This window comes from Pezoporus flaviventris, unplaced genomic scaffold (genome assembly GCF_033815535.1).
Source record: "Pezoporus flaviventris isolate CSIRO_AGI_PZ_B2104156 unplaced genomic scaffold, CSIRO_AGI_Pfla_v1 ptg000036l, whole genome shotgun sequence".
Lineage (NCBI taxonomy): Eukaryota > Metazoa > Chordata > Aves > Psittaciformes > Psittacidae > Pezoporus > Pezoporus flaviventris.
The window spans coordinates 22,671,782-22,692,174 of record NW_026892584.1 but is presented as its reverse complement, the minus strand read 5'-3'; the positions used below and the strand labels follow the sequence as shown (position 1 = coordinate 22,692,174).

The window sequence follows — 20,393 nt, the reverse complement described above, 5'->3', positions numbered from 1 at the left end:
CACTCTGAAGCTTGATCTGCCTTTGTCTCATTCAAGTCAAAGGTATCTTATTTTTCAAATATGCTACTTCAGCAAGTAACACTGAGTGTCTCCATTAAAAGAAAAAAGAAAGCCCCAAACCGAAACAAAAAAACCCACAAGCACCTTCCCCCCCCCCCCCCCCCAAATCAAGGAAATAGTTTCATAATTATGTTTCCTGTACAGTTTATTTCTTCTCTCTCTCATTGTGGATTCTTTCTCATATAGCGGCCTAAAATGCTATTACACATGAAAATGTGAGAGTTCCACCTTAGAAAAACAACTAGACATAACTCCTTTACAACACAGTATCAGTAACATGATTTTTATTGCATCAAACAACAGGAACAGTGAACTGGTACACAAACAAGAATAGCTACAATGCTCATATAGTCCAATAGTTTCTTCAAACTGAAATTACCTTTTATTTTCTGCACTGTTATTTATTGTTTAAAAAAAAAGGGGGGGGGAGGGGAGGAGGGGGGACAGAGAAAACAGGAATAAAACCAGAATCTGCTTTCAAAATGACTATTATACAACTTTCTAAATATTTCAGCTGTATATTACTTATATACTTTATAAAAACGTATTCTAATCTACAGACACGTCAACAGATAAATCTCTTTAAAACTTGCATTCTCTGAAAACTGGTATAAGTATTAAATATAATAGTTACTATAAGGATTAATTATATTTTAGTAACTGGTACAGCATATAAAAAAATAAAATTTAACAGAGGCATCCACTCATATACATAATCTACATATCGTTAAGCTAATTCCTTCTCCTTCTTATGTATAAAACACTCATAGTATTACAATTTCTGATATGGCCAAAAATGTACCTTTTACTGAAAGAAGAGAGTTCAACACATATTCTTAAAAAGGTGTTTACAAGACATACATAAATTATGCACAGCTATAAGCAAACTGCATCCTAAACATTAAGCTTTCTTTGCTTTAAATTCAGCCAAGGAAATTGCAATAGCAGCTCATACTGAAAATACTAATAACTGGGATAAGTACAAAAAATGAAACTAGAATAAGGAATGTTTAAAACATGGGTGCCTTTGCCAGATCCAAGAACATGCTCTGCAGGAAAACAAAGCAAAAATACAATTGGAGACAGCTTAAAGAAAATAATAAAGGTGTGAAATCACTGTTTCAGCTAACAGGTCCTCAGCATTTCCATGCATATGTTTGCATATTGTTAGTTTCATATTTTAATCTCTCATTTACACAACACATGCACATCATTTGTATTATGTAAACTTCAGCAAATATTAGTCATTTGTGGATCATAGAGCAAATGTTTTAAATGAGGTGATTTAAACCATTTCCCATTATTAATGAACACTGATCAGGTGTCTGTGTATCCAAAATTGCATGAATATGCATCGTAAAACACAAGGAATTGTTTATAAAGAACTTGCCTTTTGCTACTTGGTGTGCTGCGGCTAACATTTTAGAAACGTACAACAGTAGCTATCAACCAGGCTTGGCACTAGGGAACTGGATCTGCCAAGAGGCAGCACCATTTTATTGGACTAAAATGTTCAACAAGTATGCTTCTTGGTGCTGCATTATTGCCTTTTCAGCTAGAATGGTTACTGGAGGAGATTACAATCTTCTTTATGTAATCTGATTTCTATTTAAAGATGATATAGCTGAAAAAGGATTTGCATAATTATTTCCATAAGTACATGCAATATCAAGGCGAATCCAGAGTCCAATTTGCTAGGCAAGGAAATCCAGTTCGTGCGACTCCCTTTCTTTTGTCAAGTGAATTAATAGACTGAGGGAGTCCTCTAGCTGTGTGACACTGGTGCAGGCACAGCTAGTTAACACTCATCACCTATTCTGGGCTGGCAGCTGCTGCTGGCAGGACTGGGGCTGGGAATATTCCTGGACACTGCAGGACTGCTAAAGAAATGAAGCACAGTGCATGTTTCTAACTACAATGCTCTTGTTAACATAGAAACAGAAGATGTTTCATTTAATTTTGGACAAGATAAAATGATTCAGTGCAGCATAATCCAAATAGTGTGACAGATGTTATAAAAGGTTATTACATTAAAAAATAAATAAACTAGATTTTATGCACTTGCTCTGTCTTTGTCACCATGTAGCCTACTGTACAAAAAAGCATGATGAAAGTGCTGATTGATAGAAAATGCATTATACTGTAACTGTAAAAGATGAAAGAATTCAGTTCATTACTAGATGTATTGGTATGTGACTGAGAGTCAGTATTGTTTCACTCCTGGATATTTAACATGCAGTGTGTATTTTAAGTTAGGGGAAGAGCTTAATGTACAGGAGGCACAGTTTGAGAACTGATAGCACAAGATGCTATTGCTAATGCTATTTTTTAATCCATTAAACACCTACACTCTAAGCAGTTGCAAGGAAAAATTAGCTACCAGCTCTATCAGTACCACACAACCCTAGTCTGGTAGGACTACTTAATCCTGTGGTGAGAAGATAATTTAATCTTCAGATTCATTCTTTTCTCAGCTTTAACTGAGCAAAGGCTGCTGCATTGTGACAGCCTGTGGATGCTATGATATGGATTGCTGTTTAATAGCCAAAAATGAGATTAAGGAAGTTAGTCACAGGTTTCTCGCAACAGCCACAAAAAGAAATAAACGAGTAATATATAATTTCTCACAACACCTGTCATATTAAAAAAACGGGGAAAAAGCCCAAACAACAACATACTGGAAAATCCTGCAAAATATTTACAGCATGATTAGCTGTGGGCATGCATGGCTGATATTGTGTTCTTGAAGCCACTTAAAAAAAATCCAAAACATTGTTATGTAAGTTAAAGAATTTTGTCTCTTTACTACTTCGCACTCAATACCAGCATAAAATCAATACTTCCCACAGGACAAATAGTGGAATTTAAAAAAAAAAAAAAAAAAAGGGAGTAGCATTTAGCTGTGAATGAGTTTGGCAAAAATATCTAAACCATGAGAAGTTGAATTCCAAAACAAAGCAAGTTAAAACCTTACTCCCCCTGATAAAAATATTCTAAGAAATTCATGCATGCTTGGACACTTTTTTTTTTTGCACTTTATACTAAACTGTGCCTTTTTTTTCCAGCTTCTTTTTTTCTTTAAAAAAATTATATAAACCATTTTTTGTGTGAAAAATCACACCCGAAAATTCTGCCCAAATGGAGACTGGAACAATGCCTTGTAACAGTGTTAATTGTCACCATGGAAACCAGAAGAATAAGCCATTTTGAAACTGGTATAGAAGGCACACATTGAGCAACTCAAGCATTTTTCAGCCTCCCTCAGTGTTAAGGAACAAGATGCCTAGTCACTGAGAGGTCAGAGAAAGAAATCATGATGAAAGGTTTGTAGATGTGCACTGTCTGGTAAACAATAAAAAAATCTGTACACAGTTAACAACTCTGTAAGACTGCGCACTGCATCTTTCAGAAAGAGAAACATCACAAAAAGATGATCGGGATTGGGGTGCGGATTCCACCCCTTGAGCAAAACTTTAGGGCAATATTATGCGAACCTTGCCCCTAAAGCTCCCTGGGAATTCTGTTGTTGTAATAAAACTTCAGAAAAGGAAAAAAAAAAAAAAAAGCCTGCATGATGGAATTCAAAATAATTCTCTAAAAGCACACAGAGAGATTAAGACATCTATTGTAAGACTTTTGTATGGTGCTTCTGTTGGTTATAGTGAAAAGAGACTAGACATACTGAACACACAGTGGAGCTATGGCTACAAAGTACAGAAGAATTAAGCCAGTGAACTTTCTCCATTATTGGAATAAGGGTGTGCTATTTGTAGATGTTCTGCATTCCATCATTCACACACTAACAAAGTATCTTCAGTCAAATAGCACTGTATAACATACAACTGAGATCCGGACTGAGTGACTGGCAATTTGAGTTTCACCTGGATTGGATTTTTAAATTTTAAAAACTTGCCTCTGAGGGTTTTCCAGTGCTGCAGACATGAATATATGCACACATATGTTCGGTGTCTGTATGTGCATGCATCATCAGCGTTGGCACACATTTGCAAAATATACTAACTGCATGCATAAAATTGAGTAAAGAACACTCTGCAAGCAATTCACCAAATATTCAACATAAATATACGTAAACATATACCAATGCACATATAGCAATATTTGTCCATCATGCCTTCACACACATTCTCACTTTGCTTTCTGGATAATGTTTGCACTCCTCATGCTAGGCTTCATGGTGGCCCCTTAGGAAGCCCATGCCTAATGCCATTCAGTGACGAACAAAGAGTCTTTTTATTCCAAAGTCCAGGGTCCAAAGCTCAGCTGTATACAAGCAAAGTGAAGGAATCTGCTAGAGGCCAGCCTACATTTCACAATAGCTCTTACTGCTTCTACCTTTTTGGTGTTATCAATGTGAAACATTTTAGAAACCATCCAGAAACTTGGTTATATTTCTTACACTATCAATAGCACTAGAACCTCTGGACAACATTCAAGATCTGGGCTGACTGATCTGTCCAGATAAATAGCAGTTGCTGTTTCTTGCAAACTTTATGTATTTCACTATTAGCAATTTATGGCAAATAATTGCACAGGGAAATTATAAAGACTCCTACAATTGCCCTTGTAAATTAATAATAGGCTTTCTTGCTTGGGATAAATTTGCTGCTGAGCCTTTGGAAAAATTAAAAAGTGCAATGTCATTTAAAATTGCCAGAACTCACACAGCAAATTACATCTGAGGTTAAGAATCAGTTTTTCCTCTTCTAGTTTATTCCATTTGCATGATCTGGAAATCATATTACATTGGCTATGTATTGTTAATTGGACATAGATTGCATTATCTTTGATATAAATCAAACTACAAATATTAAAATGAATTGCAAATTCTCTAATAGAAGATCATAAAACAATCTTTTTTAAGTATCTCCCATTAATAATTTAATTCCAATTATATCACTCAGAAAACTCAAGGAGAGTGCTAACTTATTTCCATTTGCTTTCTTCCCCTACAAATAAGCACAATAGCACAATATGTATTTGTGTGAGTGCATGTGTGTATGGGTGCATGCCTGTAAAACAAAACAAATCTTGGCACTTTTGTTTTAAGCCCCTGCAGACACCTTGAGTTTTTGTTTCAGAAAGTAGCGAATGTGGATTACACTTCTGCTATGCATTCCTTTCTGTGGCAGCTAGAGAAATAAACACATTGAAAGAAATATTATATAACTTCATGACTAAATTTTGCCTACATTAAAAAATTATACAGTTGGTACCCATTGTTCTGCATTTTTTTGTGGGATTTTTTTTTTTTTTTTTTTTAGGAGGGTGATCCCAACCCTCTAAATTTCACTATAAATGTAATATCTTTTTGAAGACTTTGTATGCCCTTTAATGAATTTATATTAAATATTTAATACTGTTTAGGGCATATCCACTACTACCAAAAACAGTTATATTCCCAGCAGTCCCACTGTTTCAGGCAGAGGGCTTGATTGATCCTCCTAGCCTGAATTGAGTAGAATGAAAAGAAGCAGTTGGAAAATAGCTGCAATCATTTAATGCAGATGACCTCTGACAGGCTCGCAGCTCTTCTATCTGAACAGAAATTTGCATGGGGTCTCTGTGCAGAGGAACAATGTAACCTAAATGGTAGACAATCTTTATTCTAATGAAGTGGGTGTCAAGGTCAATGTAAAACTGCAATGATAAATGGTGCACCACTAGGCAAGAGAAGTTGCATAGGCATTGTAGTGCTTTCACATTAATTGAAGGCTGAAATTCACTGAGTGAAAGCACAAGACTCTCTTTTCACCATAATGTGTTAATGCACAAATGTTTAAATGTTTTATTCAAGCCCCTAGCCTGTTGGCACAAATCTTATTGCAAACAAAAATACAATAGTTGGCCAATAACCAGAAAAATAGAACTTTTTATTGGCTTGCCTTATTTCTTGAATTCCTAACAACTTCCACAAGCTGCTCAGAGTACCAAAAGAATAACAAGTCTCCAGACACCTAATGTAATTCCCATGATCCTTTTTCTATTTAGGATATCTGTCTTTAATTAGTTCCAAACAAGCAAGCCTTTAGACAACTCTTCATTAGATACCATTCCCAATGAACTAACTGCGAGAAGAAAAGTCATGCTTCAATATTATTATTTCCTAGATTCCAAGTTTTCTTTTAGTATATAGTTAACATCTCCAGGTGCCTTTTGTTCTCGGTAAGAATTAGACCAGTAAAACTGGGTTTTGTAATGCAAAGAGTTGTGTGCCTAGAGTGGGGACTAAACTACAATCTGTTATTGTGGCTTTGTCAAAACTGCAATACAACTATAATTATAGTACTTCATCAGTTGATCAAGCAATTTGTAGAAGGCAGTACACTCTGTCTTATAAAAATGAGGACAGTAAGCTGCTTTTTAAGATCCTGAGCTGCTTAAGCTTGTTAAGGGTATATTGTTTGCTAATACACTCATTAGCAGCCAAGCATTTTAACTTCATCAATTAAAGGGGAAATGGTGTTGCACCATTAGTTTCACCAAATGCTAAAATAACGATAGCAGTCTACAGCTAAGAATTTTAGAAAATGCATTTTCACCTGCAAGCTGCATTATACACTCCCAACGGGGTTTTGTGCAGCCATATATACATGGGGGGGGGGGGGGGGGGGGGTATCTACACGCGAATGTAGGTGGTGAAAGCCCTGCACATAGTTGTGAAGCTAATTAAATATATACACATATACACCTTCTTAAAATTTTCCAAATCCCATGAGGATTGCTGCTGAAGCACAGCATCATTTTTTGACACGGATGAACATTTACTTATCTGAGTAATCCAAAGGATGACAGTTTATTCCTGTGAACAACTAACAGCTCTCCTGGATAACTAACGGGTTCACAACATGGACGATAAATTTTGAATATTTATCAGCTTTTATAGTTTTAGGCTTTTCTGTGCAAATAGATGTTAACAATACGATTACAGTTATTAGACAAGGAGCTATAACTTGTTACTAATTAAGAGGATCTGCAGTACTTTCAATTTCAGGGAGGCTGTGAGTGGCACGTACTGTACAACACCATTTCTATTTTACAACTTGCCTGAGCAGGGGAATTTTCCATATGGAAATCAGTCTTCAGGATATTGCAATTCAGAGAATAAACTCCAGTGGAAAGAAAAAAAAAAGTATAGTGTAAAGGAAGAAAAAAAACCCCACGTTACTGATGAAACTGTTTAAAAAACTGTACAGCTTCATCTGTGTGTGATTTGTCAGGTCTGAAGCTTTGACGTGCCCAAGGGGCAGACCCCAGCGGGGAGTAGGCTGCAGAGCTAAATAGCTGTGAAAGAAGTCTTAATGTAGGATGGAATTCAAACTAACCTTGACATGACCTCAGGAAAAATATGCAAAAAGTAAAATGAATGCACTCTGCAAGATACATCCTAATTTTGTGGCCGAGCTGGTTAGTTTCACAAACATAACTGGGACTTTAAAAGCAAAATAAAACGCAAGGAAAAAGGGGAAACTTTGGAATTTGAAGTAAAAACTTAGGCAGGCATAGGGTGTTGCTGTGGAGGCATATGAACCATTTGGAAACAATCCAAATAAAAACCAACACTGAACAATATTGTTGTCAGCCTGTCTATTCAGGAAAATTGTTTTTTTAGGTTGAATATAAATGACACAAAGCCAAGATTACATCATTGCATTACAAAGTCTGTTGTAGCTTTTAGCCGAACAAGCCCCATGGATCTACTGGCTGATGGCAGTAATTCAGTACAAAGTTTTAAGGGCTTCTCTCCCTCTCTCTTTTTTTTTTTTTTTTAAGCTTTGTTACTCTAAAAATAGAAGAATTTTTTTTAAAAATAATGATTATTTAAATTTTTTAATCCACATCCCTGAGTTTGGTCTGCTGCAAGTTTACTACTTGATACAAACAATAAAAAAATTGAGTGGGTATATTAAGTCTTGATTTGGTTTTATTACGCATTTTGCCTGTCTTGCTCAGTGTTCAGTTAAGCAGCAAGACATCCACCTTAATATAGCAGCCAAGAACTGGCTAAATCACTAGATATATGGAAATTTTAATTGAGTGTCAACTTGTGTTGAAATTCAATCCCATTGCCTTCAGAATGCAATTTTGTAGCAATACCAGTTATTTACTACACTATTAACCAGATTTTAAATATAATGAAATTGCTAAGAACATATAACCAAAATACAGCGGTTTGAATTCCTATAGCAAGGATTGTCCAGTATTAGGTGCATATGATTCCATAGATCTAGAAACTGCCACCCATCTACAAAGACAAATACTGGCAGATGATGGTGGAACACAGTCCCACCATGCAGAATAGCACATTTCAGGTAAGGCCACAGAGTTGGTGCATTTCACATCATAACAATCTATCGATCTTATAAACGATGTGTTTTATTGGGATCTATGGCTGATATATGAAGGAATTGCTGAGATTCATCTTGCACTGCTTGCTACAATGCTGTTACAGCTCTGAGGTATTTTTCCTACCCTTGCACCACCGGTGTGTGTGGTGTGTGACTTTTAGTATAGACCAATATAAATGTAACCAATGGACATGCTTAACATATTAAATGTGGATTTAGCTTAATTTACATTTATTTAGTTGCCTGGAGAATAATTAATATTAAATAACTTTAAAACGGTGCTCTTTCAGAATTAATAACCACTATAGCTTTGGGTTAGTGCTCAGGTATATTTATTGAGGAAAAATTACAGAGTAAGGGAGATTCCAAAAATACTGGTATAGACTGCTGTTAGCCCATTACTGAGCAGAAAATGTATCTGATGGCAAGGAAACTGTCCTGGAAACAAAAAAGTGGAATTGCAGCTCCATCCTTTGCTGGATATTCTGAAATCTCATATAGATACATTTTTACATTCAAATTTTTACAAAATAAAATACAACAATGTAAGATTATGGAGATTTTTTTGAAGAAGATGATCAAAGAAAGTAATTTACAATCTGTTATCCTCCCTTCTGCTAAGCTGTGCCTACTTTTGCAGTATGCATGAAACATAAAATTGAAACTCCTCCACACAAAGATTTAATTCCAAATGCACTGACTATTGTCAGGCTGTGTGTTATAGGCATCATTCTATTTTGAAATGGATGTTCTTGCACATCTATCTTTCACAGACTGGCTCTTCTGAAGTCCTTACTCCATTGTTACTTAGCCAGAATGCTAATGATGGTCAGTAGTAGCCTCCCATAAGTGAAGTTTGACTGAAAATCGACAAATAAATTACCTTCTCTTCTAGCAAAACCTACTGGGATATGTTTAAGGTTAGAATATCTTTGGATCTTCTTACCTATTTGCCATACTGTTTCGTGGGAGAAGAGGCTTGCCACTGCAGAAAGAGCCAAATGGAAATCTAAGTTCCTCAGACCAACAGGGACAGAACTCTAAGTCTCCACCAAAGGACAGGAAAATTCATAAAGAACAGGACACCCACCATTTAAAGCACAGTGGCTTTAGTAATCCAAATTACTAGACTTTTTCCACTGTGAGAAAAAGAAAATCATCCCTGACCTGTGGTGATAGCCCTGTAATCTTTGCAGGCTGGTGAGTGACCTTCAGTCAAGACCACACAGACTGTGTCTAGCTTTTTCAGTCTCAAACCTCAGCACATGTGGATCTGAGTTCTTATTACATGTAGTATCTAGGCTAACAATATGATCTTTAAAGTATTTGAACTTTTTTTCCTCATGACAGAACTTATACCTGTTTGAGGGCCCATCTAGGTACTGGTTAGAAAGGGTGTTGACAGGAGATTTCTCAACTTGACCCAAAGTTATAATAAAAAATGTCATTTTTATTTTAAATGCACATCCTGTACTGTATTAAGTGAAAGCTAATAGTTTTTATAATGTGCTATTTGATTTGTTCCTTATAATTTCCCTTGAGTTATGTCAAAGTTGGCACACACAGCAGGTCCACTAGGAGTTCTAAAATATCTCCACTGACTATCTAAAACACTGGCAATCACTGTAATTCCTTTTACAGCTATACCGCATCAAAACTATTGTTAAAACATGTTAAAAAAAAAAAAGTTAAATAGTTAACTATTTATTATCATCTCTGGATAGACATATCCTGAACCCTTAAAGAGACACAGCAGATAACAGGTAGTCACTTTTCCAGTACACACTGATGTTATTACAACGAAAGGAGAAAGCTGCCATCCCAGTGCCATTATCTGTGTTAACAATGGGCAAGTCCCTTTTTATACTGAATTTTATAAATTCTTAAGAACTCAGTATTTAATTTTTAATATTATTCTAGGAAAAACATATAGTACTATTTTAATAAAGGAAAAAATACTCTCAAGTAGATATTTTTATGATCAACTACAAACCACTTTCAAGAGCAGATTTATAATGGAACTGCTGACAGTTCCTAAACTAAGGCTGTATGAATGCTGCAGAAACAGCTATTTCAGAAAACATTTTTAGCATTAGGAAAAGTCCAACTTTGTTTGAACCTGAACTTATTTTTTTACAATAGCAAGTAATGTTAACAGCATGCTGAAAATGCTAAGGCTAAGTGTACAGTGTCAAAATAGATTGAATCTCTCTGAAAACTGGAAATTCAAGCATTTTAAACATAATCCAGATGTTAGGCTTTTAATCACATTTCAAGAAAGAGGAAACTTATGCAATACAAAATTCATACATGCATATTTCATTAGTGCCTATCCTATCACTGAATTAAAAATTTCTAACATATGTTTTCCTCAAACAGATACTGTTTTAAATTAGAAGAGTTGGCCAGAAGTTGTGCACCTCACAAATGTCATTGAACCATTTTAACATGGAAGAAAATATTTCCTTTTTTACGGTATTAACAGCTTCGATGGCAAATGTACAGCAGCAGTGATCATTTTTTGCCTTATTGATAGGAAGGTCAAGAGTCTCCAAACAAACTAAGCATTTAAAGATGACTAAACAGCAAGAACTAACAACTAGCCTTCTTCAGAATATCTGAGACTGAGAGCACTCAGACTGACCTATATGTATTTAACAGATGCTTTTTCTTTTCCTCACTGGTTATTGAAACAGGACTATTCTATGCCCAAGCAGCTTCCTCTGGCAAGAGTCAGACTACCTTGAAGGTGGAAGATGTTCTTCCAAGGTGTATTTCAATACTAGGACACTTAACAACACCACCATGTTTGCTGAATGATATTTAAAGACTATATCAGTGTGGCCATTGCTTCTACAAACTAACATACATATGATTTTTGTTATTTTTTTCACCTTTGGACTCTTAGAAAATCTCATTTCTAAATGAGTCATTTCTAAAAATGGACTTTCTGAATGTAATAACATTTTCATTTTTTAAATAATTTAAGACTGACAAAACAACAATAAAAATGAGGGGGAACCATCACAAATATAATGGGAAAAGAAAAAGGGAAAAGACCACCTGCATGTGGCACTGGGCCTATTCTGTAAGACTCTTGTAACTTCTGAGGAGTATGGGAAGCATGACCATGAACCAACAGGAACAGAAAAATGTACTCTGTTACACTGCAATGTAGTGGAGTGAGATGTTACTGTAAATTTCAGTTCTGTCCAGAAATGTTGGAAACTAGATAATCCAGGACGTGCTGAAAGCCAGCCTGTATCTCCAACAGCTGCTGTGACTAGAAGAGATACTAAGCCTCTTTCCAAATGGCAGTCAGCGAGGGTTTGCCTAATGCAGCCTTTTACAGGAAGGCTCAAGCTTGTCATTCCTATGCTTCAAATAGTTGCAGACTTCCAACACTCATGTGAGGTGAAGAAATACTGTTCTCAATTTAAAATGGGAAACTGAAATAGAGATGGATGTTGTGCCCAGTCTCAGGGATGACCGCTGATGTAGGAGAGCAAGTCTTTTGAGATTCGCTTCAGCATCCTGTCGAACAGAATATATTCTCTGAGCTCAAAACTATTTTATGTTGTTTGCTTCACAATAGATTGAAAATAATGCACTTATGAAACATTTTAGTCATTTCATAAAATACCTCAGCTCTAAACTCAATAAATCTTTATTTCTACAAACCTGTAGGAACTAACACTAATAGTTACCTTAAAAGAATACATGAACACAGTGACACTGAACTCATTTTGTCTACTGAACAACTACCAAGACAGAAACAAAAGTAACTTTTGTTTTTCTTGACAGAAACTTTTCTACATTTCTTTCTATTTCCCTGATTTCAGGTGTCTGTTTTCAAGGATTTGTGCTGCGCTAAAGGTGAACTGTTATTTGCTGGCATGGTAAAAGCTGAAAGCTTCTCATCTCTAACAGCATTCTGCCAAAATATTCTCTGACAAAACTTGGGCTGATTCATAGATCTGAAGTTCAAGAAATTGTCATAATCTAACTTTACCATTTGTATAAAATGTGCCCTACTCTTACTTTCTCTATATATATTAAGCGCTCACATTTCTGGCCTGGAGAAGATCTTTTGGTATTGCACCCAGACCTGATTCAAAGATGCAAATGATGGAAAATTCACAGCATTCCTTGGTAAGATGAAAAATAAATAGGGTTTATGTGTGTGTGCGTGTGTGTGTGTGTGTGTGTGCAGTTCTGGTGTCCTCAAAATAAGAAGGACATGGAGCTGTTGGAGCAAGTTCAGAGGAGGGCCACAAGGATGATAAGTGGCTGGAGCACCTCCTGCATGAAGACAGGCTGAGAAAGTTGGGGCTGTTGAGCCTGGAGAAGAGAAGGCTGCGTGGAGACCTCATAGCAGCCTTCCAGTATCTGAAGGGGGCCTATAAGGATGACGCAGAGGGACTCATCATCTGGGACTGTAGCAACAGGACAAGGGGTAATGGGTTTAAACTAAAGCAGGAGAAGTTCAGGTTAGATATAAGGAGGAAGTTCTTTACTGTGAGGGTGTTGAGGCACTGGAATGGGTTGCCCAGGGAAGTGGTGAATGCTCCATCCCTGGCGTTGTTCAAGGCCATGCTGGACGGAGTCCTGCACAACATGATCCAGGGTGAGGCATCCCTGTCCATGGCAGGGACGTTGGAACTTCATGACCTTAAGGTCCTTTCCAACACTATCCATTCTATGATTCTACAATTCCTTCACTGTTAGAAATGGTTTGACTTGTTTCGAGTTTGAATTTGTTTAATTTTACCTGTTTTAGCTGTTTTATCTTCTTATACCTTTGCCAATAGCTTGAGTGTCTGTGAAAGCATGACATTACTATAAGAACCAAACACGAAACCAGGTAACTTGCACTGATCTTCGGTTAACTGTTCAGTGTTTCTGGCATTGCACTTTATAGCACCAAAACATAGAGAAGTTGAACAATTTTTGCAGAGGCTGGTGAACTCAAATGCCACACACTGGGCATTCTTGATTCTTCCTAGGGCTGTCAGAAAACAAATTTTCAATAACTCAGCCCTGATATAAATGAAAAAGAATGGGTTTGGATTTCATTTGTGTTTATTGACAATACTGGCTGTATATTTTGGGGTTGACTTGTTAGGTTCTCTGGTTCACTTAAGGATTTTTTTCTGCATCTATTCATGCTGTAAAGGAGGATGGGGAACAGGAGAAAAATGAGATGTTCACCCACAAGGACAGTATTTTCTAGTGCACGCTATCAACTGCTCTAGATTCACTGGAAATTGTAAAGTTGAATGTGAAGTGATCTCAACAGACCAGGGAATCTGACTCTTTGTGCTTAGCATTTTGTAATGAGCTTCTCTGAAATCAGCACATAGCATAACACCAGTATATTAATAGAACCAGCAATTCAAAAAAAAAGAATAGTTCTGTAAAGATTGTGCAGTAAAACTGATTTCAGGAAAAAACCCTGCAAGTTCATGGTGACTTGTGTTGCCTCATGGAAATGCTAATCTCTGTGCCCTAAGCAAACTGATAAACTGGTGACTATAGCATCAATATCCAAATATATATCTAACACTTGCAATGTCAGTGGATTTAGAGATTGGCAAGTTAGTGTTGTTTTAATGTCTGAATTCTACTTAAAGAAGATGGAAAATGCATATCTTGAAAATTGAAAAAGATAGACATATATCTGAGAAGGAAAGCAATGCTTGAAAGGACTGCAGCAGCAGGAAATATGGACACAAACCCAGTAGTGAAGTAATATTAAGCAAATTCAGGATACTTTGAATTGACTTCAGATACAGCAAACACAAGGGAAGACATGAACTTTTGTCTTTCTGGCATTCTCTCAAGACATTCTGGTCCTGCTTTGTGGAAAGCCTATCCTGGTAATCATGCATGTCATGATAGCTATCTGGCTGTTCAAATACGAATTGGAAAGATCTGTGCCCATTAAGACATATGCTTAGAGCAATCTGCAATGATGTCTTCAAATATAACTATTTGCCTGGTTAATAGATGTTTGCTACACTATGTAGGGAATTTAGTAATTCCAAAGAAAGAAGGAAAAAGTCAAGAAAAAAAAAAGAAAAAAAAAGAGGGGTAAGGAAAAGAGCCCATTACTTACTTGGTTTTTCAATTTTTTTTAAGGAATACATTCTATTGAGAATATTGGCAAAAGTGACTGATTTTTATGGTGGCAGAACTTTTGTGAATGGTACCTGCACTTCATTGACATAAATAAAGTGGTTTCACTTCTTAGTTTAAGTGGCTGTACTTCCTATCTTAATAATATTTTTCTAATTAGTGACAGTTCTAGAAATAAAAGAGTATACTTTGTTGAATACTCCATGTTCGTAACACATTTTTCAAATCTACATCTGAGTCAACTTTTAGGTCATTTAGTTAGCTATTATGCTAGAGGTATATGTTGCCATAGAACTGAAGTTTAAAGAAATTAATTAATACATATTTTATAACAGGCCATAGAGCTTTTGTACATTAGACAACTACACTAGCACTACATAAACCCTATTAAAGGTAATTTTTCAAGCTCATTGGTGATTGGCATTTTGTACTGATGCCTGAAGACTTGCCATTGCATTGATTTGATTCTTTTCCTCTTTCATAAAGTGTGGAAGAAATGCCAGAAACAGAAATTAACTGTCCTTTGGTAAAGCCATTAAGCACTTAAGAAAAAGGTTTGAATATTTTAACCATGTAAAAATCTTTAAGGACATTATGTATGTTTTTAATTTTGCAACCTTTCTTCATCCTGAAAAAGTCCCACTGGCATGACTACACTTACATTTGGTTAGTACGAGAAAAAAGACAAAGTTAAGATTGCAAATGCCCCACTTGCACTCACGAATAACGCCATCTAACAACGGAAGTTTTAATAAATATGATTGTACACTCTTCTGACGGAGTTAGGGCGTATGCTAACACAGTGTAGTAGGCCACCTGGTGGTCAAATCTGCTAATTATCCATTTTAATCTAACAGAAAATGAGATGGCCATTCAAAGAAAAGATAAATATTAAAGAAATTAATAAACCCCATCAACTAAAGACCATTGGAACTAATTTAAATATATAGAAAAGAGATTATTTTCTTCATCTTATCTTAGGTTTTCTGGGACTAGCTGCTGCTTGAGGCAGGATACCAAGGTTGACTAACATCTTCTCATGTTAAAAATGGTGAGTAGCTAAATTCATAGGCTTTTGCACGCCACCTTATAAAATAAAATCCCATAACACGTCAGTGTGTCAAAACATACCCCTCTGCCCCTTAGGAAAGACCAGAAGAGAATCGGGATTAAAAAAAAAACACAACATAATTGTTTTCCAGGAGCTTTCCTGGGAAGCTTGAATACAGGCTACACAAAATTATGTTGGCCAGCATCACTACTTAAAAGTATGTAGGAACAAAGACTACTATGCCCACAGATCTGGGTCCAAACATCTCACAGCCATACAAAGCAATGACAGCAGGCATCAGTGCAATCCATTGTTAGCGTTGTACATTCAGACTCACAAAAGAAGTGGATGTAAAATGTAAGGTCACTGCCGACTACTGACAAGTAGCTGAGATGCCTGAATAGATGAGTTAAGGTCAGAACTTCAAGAAAGATTCTCAACTATTGGATGACCTGACAACTAGGGATCAGAACATGGGAGAGTGCCTGGTTTTGAGATTTAATCAATCAGAATCTACTGGTGTTAGAATCTGTAGTGCTCAGGTAGGAAATTCTGGCTCTGCCAGATTAAGTCAGCAAGCTAAAAGGTACAGAATCATAGAATATAGCTACAAAGAGAATTCAAAGATGCAGCCTGGAAAAGGTACCATATACTTCAGGAGGGTAGAATTTAGAAAGCACCAGAGAGGAAAGAAGTAAGCATGTAACTGGAAATGGTGGGTGTTCAGGGCTATTTTTAGCCTTATAAAATCATAAATATCAATATAAAAGCCTCTTCTCATAAGACCTCTGCATCAAATTCACAAGCAAATCATATGCATGAGCCAGACGGTCTATGCTGACTTCAATGGAACCAACTGCCTAAACCATCAGATCTGCCATCACTTTAGGTCTCCCGGTTTGGAGGTTACCCAGACGCTAAAGAGATGTTAGGAACAGATACAGGCACTCATAAGCATAACAGCTTTCAAATGATATGCAAGTTATTATAGTAGTGCAGTGACTGGATTGAAGGGAAGGAAACAGGGAAATTGGTAGAAGATTCATTTTCTGTCATGAATTCATTTGGGTGAAATGCAGGAAATATATTTCCTCACTGTTTAAACACGCAGGGGCAAACCAGAAAATTTTAGCTATCATTTAAGCATGCATCAGCACCAAGGTCAGAATTTCCTACCTGCTGGTTTACCATGGCAATGAAGAGCACTGTCTGTGGAAATGGTTAGTTCACAGAGAGAGAATACCCTGTTATTCCGTCAGGAAATAACTTGTGAGACACGCGGCTTTGAAAGGAGATACAAAAAGCTCCTCACATACATTCAACCTATCTCCCACAATAACCATTTCTGCTTGCTGTTGCCTGCTGCAGTGGGCCAGCAATATTCTACCTCTCTTTTAATCTGTCTTATAACAGGAAGAGCTGAATTTTACTTAATGTGAGCCAAACAGAAACATTTTCCATGAAATACACATTATATTGCTTAACATTTTAATACTCTGAGTAACTTTGAAATATGCCAGGAATAGCAAAGCTTACTTATTTAGCATTTGTGCTGTTAGACAAAATACATGTATATAGATATGTATCTTACATACAACTGAACTAAATGAAGATATGTGCCTTTATATAACTATATTCTCTTTGATTTGCATCTATACTAGGTTCCTCACTATGTTAATCTGCTTTTTTTGGAGGACTCAGTACTGTTCATTAATTTGTAGGGATACATCCAGCACTTGAAGTAAGGTTTAAAAAAAAAGAAAAAGAGGCGGGCTGTGGGTCTGCTTACAGCTAGAGGCAGCACATGGTGTCTTAAAGGTGAGATATTGCCCATCAGGTAACCCATGGTATATTACCTCTCCTGGAACACAAGTGCATTGTGGATGTGAAGGGATCAAGGTGTGCTGTTGCTTCTGGGCAAGAGAGAAACCCCTAGTTTCACTGATTTCAGAAACCAGGGCTTTCTGTTTGAAGGAATGCTATTTTAACTCTAATTTAGACCTACACTCACTCACTACTTCTAGCACAGTGTGGGGAAAAGGAAAATGACAGAGGAACTACTACAGGAGCTCTATATCACCAAGAGATTCTCCTAAAGCTCAGTCCTTTGAAATACGATTCAAGGACTGGCATCTTGCTTCCTTTCTCCCCCTCCCAACATTTTATTTGCTCTTGGTCCCCTAACTTTAGTTAGTTAGTTAGTTAGTTAGTTAGTTAGTTAGTTAGTTAGTCACTCTATATTAACCACTGCAAAAATCCATGGGGTTTTGCCAAATGTGCAAAAAATTTGTAAAAGCTATTGTTCATGTCTGTGAAAGATTGGCCTGTCCTTCTATCAAGGGTTCTGCCTGTTTCCTGAGTGGTTCCTGTTTTCTCGTGGCCAGCAGCAAAGTCCTTCAAAAATCAACAGATGCCACCCACAGGTGACTCAAATGTTTTCAAGTTTTCTGCATTCAGATTAATACTCCGGTCCAGGTTTTCATGTAGGAGTTAGTTAGGGATTGCATCTTCGACATTTTTGTTTGCTATGCTTAGATTGCCATCAGCTGCTCACTAGACTAAGAGTGCCTGTCCATATTATACTAGAATAGCTCTAGAAGCTGAGAGTGATGAGCATAAAAGCCTACAGATAGTTAGCAAAATATGTAGCAAAACAGGCTGTGCTGTTCATTCAGATCAATATGCCAAAACAGTTTTGACATCACAGTGAACACTGATGCCCTGAAAAAAAATCTGTGACATGTCCCAGGCTCTCAGCATTTTGTTCAACAGTTTTGTGATCAGATTTTCTGGCCAGTAGTAGATAATTTATCCACTCCGCATCACTTTCTGGGGGTGCATGGTGTCTGCTTTGCCACGTTGCCTTTTTCAGTAGTTTTACTGAAGACTAACAGAATTCTGTCTTTAGGGTGATTTGTGGGGTTTTGTGCTAAGCTCAATTTAACCTCTAAGTGCTCTTAGAATCTTCTTCAAATATGTTATATTCAGCTAGAATGCTAGAGAGCAATCACAGTGACCTTCCTGTTCCTTTCAGGTACTGCTCTGAATATTGCTTTCCAGTTGAAACCAGAGCTTGTACAGACCAGCAGCCACGGTGTGTAGAATTCTTGAAAAACAATAGTAAACTTTGATGACATCTCTGATTTCAGGGGCTCCTCACTGACTGACTGCATTTATCCACTGGTCTCATAATGATTTCATTGCACATCTGCAGTGCTTGGTTGCATCTCTCCAGTCTAATTTTGCTCCTTATCAGTGTTGCACTGCAGCTGGCTCCACAATCCAGCTGGTATCAAATTAGTCATTGATCTAATAGCATAGTTGCAAATATAGCAATTGAATGCCTGCAGCCTTCTGCATTGCCAAAATGCTGAGAAACTTCAGATCTGTTTAAGTCATATTACACGTATCTACTTCTTCATTAAAACCTTAAATTCTCATTGGTTTCAGACACTGTACTTTAATTTCAAAGGTAACTGCAATATTCAATGTGTCTGCCTGGCTCTTTTTTTCAAGAACATTTTTCCTTCTACTTTTCCTGTTGCCTGTTACACTACATATGTTACACTAAAAAGCCTACATTTTCAGGCAGTCTGCATCTGCCCTGCTTCATGGGTTCTTTCGACTTACATCTATGTGTGTGTTCTGCTGTTTCTATTTTGGCACTTCTCTGGATAGCTTGGCCACTCTTCGGAGGCATATATTAGATTCACTTTACTCTAATGTCTTCCCTGTGAATAGGAACTGTGTATTTTACAAGTGATCCTGGGGAAGAGATACAATTAAGAAATGTTTTATGTCTCCAGTTACACATGGGTGCTCTAGTTTCTGGCACCATACCATATCCTCTTTTCTGTTTCTGGTATTGGTTAAGAAAATCTTTTTATAGCTTTAAATTTACTTAGAGCTATTTACATCATTTTGATCAATTCTTTTTAGAGACTAAAACATTGTTTCTGTTGCCTCAAAGAAAAGCCTTTTTTTTTTGTCTGGAGTTCCAGACAAAACTCTGGTGCTCATAGTCACTGCTACCTATGTCCTGCGATTTTCAGTAGTTTTACCTGGGTAATCACAGATATTTACTTCCTTTCTAATGTGACTGTTGTCTCAGATCTCATTTAGAGAAATAAGATGGAAGAATTTAATATTTTCAATCTTAAACTATCTCTTTAATCACTCCCTCGATTGATTCTTGAACTTCGGCATAGTGGGGGAGCCCAGACCAATAGTCTTCATTGGCAGTGAAATCTATTTGCTTCTGCCTAATCCTCTGGGCACTGTGAGTTAGCTGCCAATCTACCATGTGTATTCATGAGTTGAAGAAATATTGTTTGGCCTTATTTACCAGAAAATTATCCTGTATGTTTATTAAAACTGAATCAAATATGTATCTTCATACCCGTTCTAATCTTTAGTAGGCATCTCAGAATTTTTTTTCTCTACTTAGCAAGGAAACTAACTACACAAAAGCACTATAAGGCTCATACAGCACCATGGCCATAGCATTTAATCATAACTGACAGCAAGAGGAATGGACAGAAAGGTCCCTAGCTCAGTACAGAAGCAATGGTGGAAAAGAGAGGTGATTTTCATTACCTGATTTATTCCCTTTCCTTTTTTTTTATTTATTTATTTAGACTATTACATGTTTCAGCCTCTGGCATAAACACCTTACATGTTCTAGTGGAGAGATAACAAAAAAGAGACACCTAAAACCCATAACTGAAGATTAAATCAGGCAGAAGTTCTAAGAGTAGAATTTTCCTTTGACCCAAACT

General features: G+C 36.7%; 1 protein-coding gene across 7 annotated transcripts in view; it reads right to left on the bottom strand.

The window, feature by feature from the left end:
- AKAP6 (A-kinase anchoring protein 6) overlaps positions 1–20,393 on the bottom strand; it is a 280,658-nt gene that overhangs the window by 52,628 nt on the left and 207,637 nt on the right. The window lies entirely within an intron of this gene.